Source organism: Silene latifolia, chromosome 9, assembly GCF_048544455.1.
Source record: "Silene latifolia isolate original U9 population chromosome 9, ASM4854445v1, whole genome shotgun sequence".
NCBI classification, from domain to species: Eukaryota; Viridiplantae; Streptophyta; class Magnoliopsida; order Caryophyllales; family Caryophyllaceae; genus Silene; species Silene latifolia.
Genome location: NC_133534.1, coordinates 75,054,508 through 75,068,251, shown reverse-complemented (window position 1 = coordinate 75,068,251; position 13,744 = coordinate 75,054,508). Strand labels below are relative to the sequence as shown.

The window sequence follows — 13,744 nt, the reverse complement described above, 5'->3', positions numbered from 1 at the left end:
GCCCGTCAATAACGGCCTCTACTAAGTCAAGTATCGGATTTCAAACAAGGTCATAGCTACTACGATATATGATATGAAAACATCGTTTTAAAACCCTAACATGTGACAACAATTTCTATGTCGTTTTAGATGCAACTAAACTAACTTTGTCAAAGTTGTAACTTAGCATGTGGATGGATTGATCTAACAACATACAAAGCAAACAAGGCTTAAGGGGAATGGGGGAGCCGTTGGGATCTATCCTATTACAACCCAGGCATTTCATGCCGACACAATGATAAATTAAAGATACAACTCGATCTAAAATACAACGCTATACACAAAACCGTACATGACGCAATACACGGCCATTCTGCCTAGGAAACCGTGCACAAAGGGGTGGCCCATGGCTTACATGACTCACGGCCTTGGGTCACTCCTCGTAATGCGTGCTTTCACTTAATCTTATCGAATTAGACATTGGGTCACACACCAAAGCATGCATTAGCATAAATCGGGCCATGTTGTTTTAAACAACATGTGATTTACTACGCTCTTACTTGCATTGGGGCACAACCATCTAACCAAACAAGACTAAGGTTTTTGAAAGAGGTTTTGACTCGATAAAAGAAAGCTAACTTGAAAATTACAACTCGATGAACAAACGATAAATTACAAGCGACAAAACAATAAAGAACAAACGATTCATAAGAAACGAAACAAGAAAGGCCAAAAGACACGGTCAAGCCACGGCCACTCTAGACACGGCTACCCTAGGTCCTAGGTCAGGTTCATTAGTTAGATCGATTGATTGCGAAACAAGTTCGAAAGCGGGCTAGAAAATAAGTTAGAAACGACGTTGATCGATTGAAAAGATGTCTTGCAAACGTGTATTCTACGCGGCCTAAAGGGGTCCAATTAGGTCAAGTTCGCTAATTAATTTAACTCATCGAGTTTTAATAAGACGGTGCTAATCACGCACTCTTATACTAGCGAGAAATTAGGTGAAAGAGAGAGATGCATTCAATTAAGTTACAGAATCGTCAGTTGATTTTTAAAGCTATGTCGATGTACCCTAACGTGTCTAATTAGGTTATTAAATTGATCTAATGTCATCTAAATGAGTTATGTATTAACAATCAGAGGTCAAACTAAGATGTGAAGGGTCCTAGGGTAGGTCGAATTACACGAAACAAAAGAGGGGTCAAAAGCGAAGAGCGAAGTTAGAATTCGTTTTATTAATGCCCTACCTTGAACACGAGGATATGTAAATGAGACGGGGGTTACGACCGACTGATGTAGCGGTTTCTTTCCCATCTCAAGTCAACGCGGGTGTTCATGGTGGTACTTTAATTCATACTCGGACTAAACTAGTTTCATAGTTAATGATAACAATCGATAAACAAAAACGAACTATAAGAAAACAAACATAAAAAACGAAATAAAAGAGAGAAAGAGGAGGATTTGATGCACCCTCAACCTACATGTATCGTTGACACCGTCTTCGGTCGTAATCGATGGTAGATTTTATCTCGAGAGGCCGTCGTCGACGAAGAAACAAAGCAAACAACACGTTTTTTGCAAATCTGGACAGCAACTTTCAAACTGCGATTTCTCTCTCGTTTCACGGTGAAAATTCGATTTAAAAGATGTTTTGAAAACTAGAAAGAGAGGAGAACAGAGATATTAAAACAACCCCTGCTCGTTTTGAGTTATTGGGCACGAAAAACGAGCACAAACAGAACTGGACAGACAGGAAATGCCGCGAAAACAGAGTGTATAACACTCTGTTTTACGAGGGAATTCGTGTACTCTCAAGGGCAATTTGGCTCGTAAATCTTTGTCTAATGTGTAGATGTATGTTGTATGGTTAATTTGGAATAAGAAACTCGAATTTTGATGGAGGTTTGAAGGGAGAACGAAAGGTTTCAAAGAGGACACACAAACTGATTCTCAGTTTGTGAGTCGGTTTTGTCGAGGGTTTTTGAGAGGCAATTAGGGTTTTTTTCTGGGGTTTAAAGCTTGTGAATGAAGGTTGTATGTATGTAGAACTTATAGGAATGAATGTATGGTGAAGGGGGGGTATTTATAAGGAGTTAAGGTAGGGTTTTTAGAGGGGAGAGGCAGACGGGCTCATTCACGCATAGCTGCTGTCCAGCAGCTTTTGTGAGGGTTTGAGAGGGGTTTTCTTGGTGGTTAAGCTAAGATAATATGGGTAGGATACTAGGGTATGGGTTAGGGTTAATGGGCACGGGTTTAGGTGGTGTTTGGAGCGGGATTTGGGCTCGGGATTTGGCACGCAAAACAGGGGGGCTGCTAGTGTTTTATGCGGGCTGTTAGGGAGTGTTTGGGACGGGATTTGGGCCGTGGTTATGGGGTTCGAACTGGGGTTGGATGGGTAGAGGCTTAGGGTGGTTAGTGTACTCGAGATTCGTGCCAACTCGTAAAGAAAACGGGCTCAAAAACCGAGCTATAATCGAGCTCCAAAACGCGTGGTTAAAACGAGTTTTCGATTTTTAAATCGATTTTTCAAATCGATTAACACATTAAAATAAATGATTTTTCAAATCAAATACACTCATAAAATGATTTTTCAAATCAATTATTTATTTTATTTTCAATAAAATAAACTTGAGAAAATAAATTCAAAATAAAGTTAAATGAATTCACCTTAAAAACTTTAATTTAAATATCATTTAAATTAATAAAATACTCCGTCAACAACGCTCATTCTACATCGTAAAACGAACCCAAATAATGACAATGACAACTAATAAATACATGTGTCCTATCATCATCGGGTGTTTGTCGGGTTCTCTATAAATTCCAATATCGACGGATACGGGTATCTACAGAAAGTTATACAAGAAGTCTCCGCAAGGGGTATTACTTTTATGCGTGGGTGAAAAGGAAGCTCAAAGAATTATGGAAGAAGTGCATAATGGTACTTGCGGCCCGCACATGAACGGTCGAATGTTATCAAAAAGATAATGCGGATAGGATATTTTTGGTCGACACAAGAACATGATTGTACTCAGTATGTTAAGAAGTGTCATAAATGCCAGATTTATGCCAATGCACAGCATATACCACCTTCATTGCTGTACAATTTGGCATCACCTTGGCCATTTTCAATATGGGGCATAGATATAATTGGCAAAATCACTCCCAAAGGAACCGGAGGACATGAATTTATATTAGTAGCAATCGACTACTTTACTAAGTGGGTTGAGGCAGCGTCTTATGCTACCTTGACTTCTAAACACGTTGCCAAGTTCATCACCGAAATTATAATTTGTAGGTATGGTGTCCCTCATGAGTTGATTAGTGATCATGGTTCCCATTTTAAGAGTATCATGATTGGCCTGCAAAGTTGCCTTTCGCCTTATGGGGATATCGTACGTCGGTTAGAACACCAACCGGTGCAACACCATATTCACTAGTCTACGGGATGGAGGCAGTACTTCCTATAGAACTCGAAATTCCCTCCCTTAGAATCGCACTAGAAAGCCAAATACCAGAAGTCGATTGGGTGCAAGCTCGATATGAAGAATTGTTATTAATAGATGAGAAAAGACTAGCAACTCTTAACCAAGTTCAGCTATACCAAAGAAGAATTTCTCATTCTTTTAATAAAAAGGTCACGGCAAGGAACTTAAAAGATGGTGATTTAGTTCTTAAAGAAATAAGGGCACCTGTCAGAGACCCGAGAGTCAAGTTCAAACCAAACTGGGCCGGTTACATACAATCTGACGGAAAGACCGGTCAAAAATCACAAGATCCGGTGGGGCTCTTTCATCAAACATCCAGTCACCCATCGGGGGCTCAAATTGCGGCACACCTCCGCTGAATTCCTTCTATATCAGGAGCCAGTTCAACGGTGCTCCGACGCCGACCATCTTGTCGTCAATCAAGTGCTGGAATGACGGCCAAGGCGCAATCCACGCTGATCTCGTCCTAATCAGAATAGTACGTTTTAGCAATCATTTAAAGAGTACAAGTTAAAAATCAATCGTAAAAAAAAAAAAGTGGTACTTACTTCGATGGACTTCCGTAATCGGTCATCCAGTCGCAATCGAGGGCTCGAACAACAGCAATGGCGGCAGAAAACCATCGATCGCACCCCATATCAGGAGCTAACAATCTTTGAAGACGATTGATTGGGCTTAATTCAACATGGAATGAGCAACAGACGAGTTAGTCAATTTGGAAATAAGGACGATTTACTGGAATTTCTGGTGAAATGAAGAAATTGAAAGTTCAATTGAAGAAGAGGGGAAAGTGAATGTTTGGACTGGTAAGTGCTCTATGAAAGAAGCCAAATGGGACTTTCTTTCTCCTAAGCCTTTTGGGCAAAACCCACGATTAAGTGGATAAGATTGGTCCACTAATTATTTCTCATCTTTTGTTTTTGCGACTTTCAAAATTGAGTTTATAACTCAAATCTTAAATCATTTTAGTAAAATTGGATTTCCGTTCAAATCTAGCTATTTTTTAAAATAAAAAATTTCAAATCCTTGGATCGGCAGGCCCTAACATGCATTTGAGTTCTTAAAATAAAATTTTCTGAACTTGCCTTTTTTCGAAATAAAATTTTGCAATTTCCAAATCCTTTGGTCGGCAGGCCCTGACATGCATTTGAGTTCTTAAAATAAAATTTTCTGAACTTACCCTTTTGCGAAATAAAATTTTGCATCCTAGTTTGTAGAATAAAATTTTACATTCTAATCCTTTTTCAAATAAAATTTGAAATTTATTTGGTCGGCGGGCCCTGACACGCATCTAAGTTTGTAAAATAAAATTTTACGATCTTACCCATCTTTTTTCAAAATAAAATTTTAAATCCTTTGGCCGGCAGGCCCTGACATGCATCTGAGTTCTTAAAATAAAATTTTCTGAACTTGCCCTTTTTGCAAAATAAAATTTTACAAATCCTAATTTGTAAAATCAAATTTTACATTCTAATCCCTTTTCAAAATAAAATTTTGAATCCTTAGTCGGCGGGCCCTAACACGCATTCGAGCTTGTGAAATCAGATTTTGCAGGTTCACTCTTAAGCGAAACAAAGTTTTGCTTAACCAGATTCCAGACCAGCTAAACAAAGTTTGGCTATTCCAGATTCCAGACCAGCGAAACAAAGTTTTGTCATGCCAGTATCTAGAATGGTGAAACAAAGTTTTACCTGTTCCACTCCAGATTGACAAAACAAAGTTTTGTCATGCCAGTACCAGACAAGCTAAACAAAGTTTAGCTATACCAGTTCCAGACAAGTGAAACAAAGTTTCACGTACTATGCCAGTTTCAGACCAACGAAACAAAGTTTCGTTGCACCAGTTCCAGCTTCATCTCAGATTAGTAAAACAAAGTTTTGCTAAGTCAGTCCCAGATTCCAGCTACTCCAGACAGGTTATATAAGAGGCCCAGGTACGTTTCTTAACCTTTATCTATCCCGACCGGACAACTTTGACCTTCGTCTTACTCAGACTCGGTTAAAGTGGGGGCTTCTGTAGACACCTCAAAATGTCTACCGGCCTTTGAACACTCGATGATGAGGCCCTTATTTAATTCGGAATGAAACTTACTTGAATTTGATGTAAGGTTATTTATGCTCAAAATTGTTCCAGAAATAGCCATTCGCAATCTTTGGTTCAGACCGGAGTGACGGATCAGTCCCCATACAGGGATCAAAAGGGGCCTTTTTCCGTTAACTTATTTTTGTATGTTTTTTTATAAAATCTACTGGCGACTCCACATTAATTATTTATTTTCAAAAAGGAGATTTTTTCAGGGATCTCACACCAGTGTGGACATGGGCCACCCGCGGCGCGCGCGGAAGCACTTGAATAAGCGTGCATTTGTGGAGTCGCCACCAATTTTTATGGAAAATTGGAACTGTTCGAATACCTCGTGTCATGTCAAGACACAAAGTAGTGACATGAACACTAAGAACTCGTACCCTTAGCATTTTATGTCTAGAATGACTCTCGTGGATGCCAATGAACACGGATGTTCACAGAGATCTGGAGGAAGGGGTGAGGGTACGTATTAGGAAGCTCTTTAATCGAACACCTAATCCCGCCCGCCTCGATAGCGGCCTCTACTAATGATTAGGGAACTCGTTCATAGTTGATATGTCGTCGATTATATGCATGCAATGCGACAAACAATAGATTAATCCTAATGTGAGATTAAACTATGTCGATTAAAACGTAATTTAGTAATTAATTGTGTCGAAGTAGAAAGTTAGATTAATTACATGTGGAGGCCAAGTAAATAAGTCATACAAGGGCGATAAATAAATAAATAAATAAATTACAATGGATATTTAAATTTGCATCATAATCATGCCCAAAAGAGTTTTAGAAATATAAGAAAATAAAAGAATAAATGAAATAAGGTAAATTAGAAAATAGAAAAAATAAGGAAATTGAAAATTGATTTAAATAAGGAAATTAAAAGAAAATAGAAAATAAAACAAATTAGGAAAATAAAGAAGTAAAAATAAAATATAAAATATGAAAATATGGAAAATAAGAATTATATGGAAAATATGTCGAATTATGGTGATAATAAGAATAATAGTTAATTAGAATCCTAATTAGACACCCTACGTCAAGACGAGAAGAGTTCAGAGGCAGAAGCCATCTCAGAACAGGCGCAGCATAAACTGCGTCCTCTGGAAGAGGCGCATCAGTTTATGCGACTGTTCTCGAGTTGGATTCTGACTGTGAAAGTCACACCTGCGGGTTAGTTATTATTCTTTGGTTGATTTACATTGATTATTGATGTACGACTCGAATATAAGTGATTTAGTCGGATGACATATGCTAAAGGTCGTCATAAGTTAGATTAAAACGAATTATTATAATGAATTAAAGACTACGATGGTTTACGATTTCGGATTTACAAATATTAAAACTTTAGATTTGAAAACGGAATTAAAGTTAGAATACTGGAAAATAAATAAAATTATGTACAAAAGATAAATTCAAACGACTCGATATCGAGAAATCGAATCCTTTAAATCTGGGTTTGAATAAGATGGCGAAAACCCGCAAATATTGAATTATAGGGGATTTATGCCGAAAAATGTTGAAAAAGAATATAAAAAAACTAATTTGAGAATTACTAGATGAAATCAGAGAAAAAGGACGACGAAAGAAAATATAAGGCGAAAGGACCAAAACCCCGAGGAAGAAGAAGAAGAAGAAGTGCAACAACTGAAAGCAGCCCCTGGAAGAGGCGCAGCAGATGCTGCAGCCTTTCCAAGAGGCGCATCAGTTGATGCGATTCTTCCCCGCGTCAGATCTCTGCTGTTTCCGTCAAAAGGTTTTAAAAGGTAGTTTTAAAGGACGGTTTTGAGCATACTTATGATATAAATCCGTACATTAATTACAATAAAATAAAATACATTAAATAAAATTGAGATTTTACACCCTCAGACTTACATGTTAGCGCCACGAGATTTAACTAAATCGGTTTTTAGTGGTAACTCGACTCGATCTATGAAAATATGAAAGTGCCCTTGAAAAAGGAATTAAAAGATTGATTAATTGATTGTGTAGTGGTCAAATTGGTCGGTCATGCAAACATGACTGGTACTCAGAATGATCTGAGCTTACGTGTTCGATTGATCAAGCATGTAGGCGTGAAAAGCTTAGAGCAAGGTCTTGAATGCAAAGAGAGAAGAGAAGGGCGGACACTCGCGTGAAAAATATGTGAGGCAAAGGCCTATATTTATACTAAATTCACGGAGGAATTATGGTAAGGGTAGAATTTGGAAAGGAATAGGGAAGAAAGATCCGGAAACAACCGTCTTAGTTGAAACACGGAAGCTTGGACGAAAAGAAAGCCTGGAGAAAAGGCGCAGCAGGTGCTGCGATCCTTCAAAGAGACGCAGTACTTGCTGCGTCATTTCTCGGGTAGTTTCCTTCTGCGCAAGAAAATGCGTTTGACAGCCTGTCGTAATTTTAGGCATAACTTTCTCTATAAGACTCGGAATAAGGTGATTTTGGTGGCGTTGGAAAGCTATGAGAAATATCTAGAACTTTCTGGGAAACAGGCCAGACCCAAAAAAATCGTTATCACCTCGTAAAACGGGTCTAAAGGTCGGGTTGTCATTTTAACTAAATGAAATGCACATTTTGCAATGTAAACTTTAAGTTCAGCCCAAAGAAGTGACATAGGACTTAAAATGAGAAATAATCATAACATTTTATGACATCCTAACCTTAGGTAGACAAGCACATTGCTTTTTGACTCGGGTTTTGACGGTTTTTAGGAAATGAAGACGGTTTTTGACCCGGACTCCAAATATACTCTAATTACTGCCAAAACGACCGTAATGACACCTAGATGACGACCATGAGGTAGACAAGAGTGTATAAGTTACCTTTTATTAACCGATTTACAAAACGTCATAAAATCGCGACATATGCTAAACATGCGGCCCAATCATCACTGGGTGTTCGGCGGGAGGTGCAGAAATGAGGTATCTACAGAGCCCCCACTTTGACTGAGGCTTGGACAAGGCGAAATTTAAAGTATAGTGTGACACCCCCCGATAAAGCGAAAAATATAACTTATAATATTCAAGCGTAAATTAGGAAATTTTTTTAAACTTTTAAAATTTAAACCGCGGGTTCATTAAAATCCAAAACATAAATAAAGAATGCGGAAATAAAGATTAAATTTTACAAACGTGATAGTTAAGGTGAGGGAAAATATATCCCTCAAATAATAATACAATAAAAGGTGAGTCTAGACTATCCTAATAAACCGACTATAAGGCCAAAGTGCTCGCTAGCTCACACATGTCTTCACCCCACGAATGCACCAACTAATACATGTCATTCATGTAAACATGAACGCCACAGTCAATGGGGAGTAACTCAAGGTTCTCCCAGCCACAAAATGTCGAAACAAACATAACAAAGAACTAAAACATGTAAGTCAAGTAAGACACTTACAAAAGATATGAATATCAAGTTTATAATTAAACATGGCAATTAAATGAGATGGAACAAGGTAGATAACATCAGCATAATAAAGATTCAACTAATCATGTGAGACAACTAAATATTATGAAAGACAAGAATATGGTCATTTATACAAAAGCACGCATTTCAAGGAAATACAACATAGATATGAGATTAAAATCTGAATCATGTGAAGCAGTTAAGTAAGGGATCAAATAAAAACTGTAGCCATTACTTTTAAAACCTCTTAACAAACATTGCATGGGACGTGGCTACTAATGTCACATTCATACTTATGGCTTGCATCTCACTATAAGAACGGATGGGAACATCAATCCCGGCGATCATATCGCAACTAGAAGGCTTCCATCTCACCTCTAGTATCCGATAGGACCAAGACAAGCAACACAAGGCATAACTCTTGCCTTGAAAGATAAATACCAATATCTATAACCAAGCAAGACCTTTACTACTCATATATAAATATATAATTCCCCTGGTAGGACGACAATGGTACTCCCAAGACTCAGTCCTAGTCTAAATCTGGCCAGACTCTCGGGACAGTACAGTTCCCGATACGACATGCGGCAGGACAGTCCGCATCCAAGACCCGAACCCTAAATCGGAGATTGAGAACCCACAATCGGTAGGACAATCCGAAAGAGGCGGAATATATAAGCTAAACCCACAATCGGCAGGACAGTCCGAAAGAGGCGTAAAGACAAATCAAGCAATACGGTATAGCATAAAGGCATTATCATACGAATACGACTCAACCAAGCGATACGAATCAACTTGGAAAGAGACTAATAATGTAATGAGCCGATGATAATCCAAATAAGACGTTTCATGTCAAATTATATTCATGAATATGAATAAGTAACCCATTTCTCCAATATTTGTCACTTGAATAAAAATGTAAACAAACGGAAATGAACCATTTATAATAAGCAAAACAAGCATTCAATTATAAATGACTCAAATGTAAGATAAACCATTTACTACTCACAAGGTATGAATAATTAAATTGGTCTCATATTAAAATGACAACACGTCATTTCATATATAAGTGAGATAATTAAACAATGCATTCCAGAATGATAAATCATGTGACGAAAATATATAAATGAACGATATTTAACGAATTACATTATATAAAACACGAGACGCAAATTAAACATTTTAAATAAACTAAGCTAGGCGCCTAAGGGTACCCATAACCACGACTCATTGGCACCATTCGGACACCCCTTTTTACAGCTCACTACCACCCACAAACAACCCAAACTCACCATGGAAACCGTCCTCATCCCGTCTAAATGCAGCCGCAACTAGGCTATCCGAAAACAGCCCCAAAAACAGTCCATAATCGGCGCATGAACAGTCCCAAAACCACATTTCTTGCCATTCAACTCCATGAGCAGAAAAAAGTAAATGTCCTTGAAACTTACAGGCATTTGTTATTTGCCTCAGTTGGATACACACTTCAATTAGATAAGGAATTGGCTAAGGCTAATGGCACTTAATTGTCTATGATCCTATCAAATATCAACTCAGCGAGATCAGGACATTTCATGATGCCTACAAACTACCTAAGTCAACACTACCGTTGATACTCTTCTAAACATCCTATCATGCTTCCCATTTCCATATGTATAGCTGAATATTTACATTGAATAATCACATATCTAAGGCTAAGGTTCTAACACTCCTCTAGAGAATGGTTGAGGAGGAGAAAAAAATAAAAAAGCGGCTGACTTTCAACTCGGGCTAACTAAAGACGATAATCCAAGAACAAAACCAGCGAATGTCGTCCAGGCAAAACTCGGATTTGCCGCCCCAGAACAAAGAACAAAAGCAGTACCAGTCACGATACAAAACAAAGTTCCTACCACCATTTTTGTCCAAACTCAAGACGAAAATTGAAGACAAAGGTAAGACGGAAACAAGCACGCTTAAAATACAAATAACCAATATACATTTCATCCAAGAGAACTAAAAAAAAGGACAGAAACAAGCATGGCCGATGCATATAACCGGGCATTTGCAGGGAACCCGACAACGCCCTCCCCCATAACCGAATACAGTATGAAACGAGTCAAAAAATATCCCAAACAGCCATGTAAAATAACCATTAACACCACAAATTTAACCACATACATGAGTAAGACAAAAGAACCAAACTTTAAGACAAGAGAGTGAAAAACCGAGTATGAGGGACGAAATTTCGACACTTTATCGAGTAACCTATCACCGTTACCTTAGCGTCTTCAAATCTCCGAGGAAAACGTCCAAAAAGTATGAGCCTCCTTCCGGTCTTCAAGATCTTCAGCTAAAAGAAGGAAAACGAGCCGATTGAATCAAAAGAACCGAGTTGTCTTAAGATGGTATTTCAAAATCTCAACAAAACTGAAACTTTCTTATCTAGGAAGATGAAGGAGGAAGGGGGGAAGCTAATGGTGCAACAATTAAAGAAAAAGGTTGAGAACCGAGGGAGAAAACGGAGGTTGAAGAGGACGATTAATGGGGAGTTGTTGTTCTGTATATTGTGTTTTGTTGTTACAGGTAGTACGAAAAAGAAGAAGGGGAAATGAAGGGGGTGGGGACGGATGAGGACAACAACAATAATAATATTAGTACTAATAATAATATATAATAACAATATAAAAGTAGAGTGTGGGGTGGATAGGGGGTAGGTGTTGTCAACATACGGGTGGTCCGTGTTTAGATAAGATTTTTAAATGAAATGCGACGGTCTACGTTAGATGGAAATTAAGACGGGAATTATTATTATTACTGCCACTATTATTGTCCAACCAAATATATATATATATACATATATTCTTATATAAATTATGCCTTAAGAATATAATTTAATAATACATATTTTTGTATAAATGAGCTCTTATATATTACTTTTATAAAAATCGTGTTTGAAATAAAATCAATTAAATTGAATAATTCAAAAATATATAATGGAGTAGTCAAATGTTTTAATAAATTTTAAATGTCAAAATGAGAAATTTGCGGGTGTTACAATCACCCCATCTTTTAAAAAGTTTCGTCCTCGAAACTTGAAAGTAGAAATGAAAGGTTATAAAAAGTAAAATTGGACCTTTTCAAATCGGCAACCAAAACATTAAAAGGTTACTTATCGTAAGAATTAAAATTCTTTCAAAAGTTTCAAATAAAATTTTCCGACAGAACCAGATTCTCATCAAAGGAACAGAAGTGCTCTCGTTGCGCATTCGAGAACATCACATTCCAAAATCAAAGATAAGGTCAAAAAGCAAATCATTTGTGTGAATCGAAAATCAAAATACTTTCAAAAACATTAATGAAGAGTTTTCAAAAGTATAAGTCTCATTCATGGAACGAAATTGCTCTTGTCGTGCACACAAGAACGCTAACTTCCCAAGTCAAAGGCAAATTTAAAACAAAAATCACTCGCCGACAAGCGTAAAACAAGTTATTAAACGTCTCTAATAACGAGTTCTAACATACTATCAACGTTAAAACCAAAATAAAAAGGTAATCTACTCAAATTTTCTTTTGCAAAAGCCAAAATAGAAATAAAGGTTTCACTTTTAAGCTCAAAAGTGAGTCAAATTCCTGAAAATATAATATTAAACTTTGACAAAGAAATCATAAATAGATAAGAGTTAATAGAAATTGGATAAAGTTTAAAGCAATCTCGGGTTTAGCAATCAAAATCATGATAAAGAAGTCTATACTCAAGGAACAAATATGGAATTAAATGAAATTTTCATTTTCAAATCTTAAAATAGGTAAGATTTTGTACGAGTAACATAAATTTTTAACAACGAACCAAAATGGTAGTTTGAAATGTTTAGAAATTTTATGAAATGAAAAGTAACTTAGACATCATAATACAGAGTACGCCATGAGGATTCAAACTTAACTAATCAAAAGAGCTATGATGAACTTCCTAGGGGTAAGAATTGAAGTCAAATCAACAAGGTTGTCAAAGATAGAGTTTCACAGGTAATGAGTATCAAACTTAAAGGAGGAGCACGGCGAAGCGAAGAAGAGAGGTATGAACGGTAACGCTTATAGTCAAAGAAAAGGGAGATTAGACAACAAGGAGACGCTAGATACTCAAATCTCAAATAACAACATCATCCTAAGCGGTTCCAAAAACTTCCTAACAACAAAACTCATAACCACATCACTTCCAAGGATTTCCTCAAAACACTTACATTACTTCACCCTAAGCTAATCCATGAAACAAGGTACTTCACTATAAGTGTGATTTCACCACTCCAAATCCTCAAACAACTACAACCAACCTCCACGAGATCAAGGTCAAAGCTTCTAACAAAGCTATACTCATATCCAACTAGTGTCAACTATGAGTTTCTCAAAATGGCACAACCCTTAATCAAAATCCCAATTCAAAAGTTCTTTTGCACATCCTATCATCTCCAAGAGATCTTGTTATACCCTCGAAACCTAAATAATAGACGGTGACATTCTCCAAATCACGAGACAACCACCCAAAACATCTAACTCATCTCAGCTCAAAATCTATCGATCCCAACTTATAATTACATCTCAAGAACTCTGACTACTAGTCCTTATTACCGCAAAGTGAATACCCAAATGAGATTCCAAAACTAGCAACAACTCTCGCCTAACATGGTCCTTATGTAACCATCATAACACTCACAAAAGTATTGTAATACTCCGTATTTATAAGTCTTGGGGTACTCTATCGAGTAGGCCTTACTCTGTCGAGTAAGGGTAAGCTGCGTTTTAGAAAAGTT

General features: G+C 37.3%; 1 long non-coding RNA gene across 1 annotated transcript; it reads right to left on the bottom strand.

Moving 5' to 3' along the window:
* Positions 1-3,525: 3,525 nt before the first annotated feature.
* On the bottom strand, positions 3,526-4,363 carry LOC141598169 (uncharacterized). The gene is made up of 2 exons (XR_012523290.1): positions 4,019-4,363; positions 3,526-3,936 (listed from the first exon to the last, which is right to left on the bottom strand). It is a non-coding gene; the product is annotated as an uncharacterized LOC141598169 (long non-coding RNA).
* Positions 4,364-13,744: the final 9,381 nt, after the last annotated feature.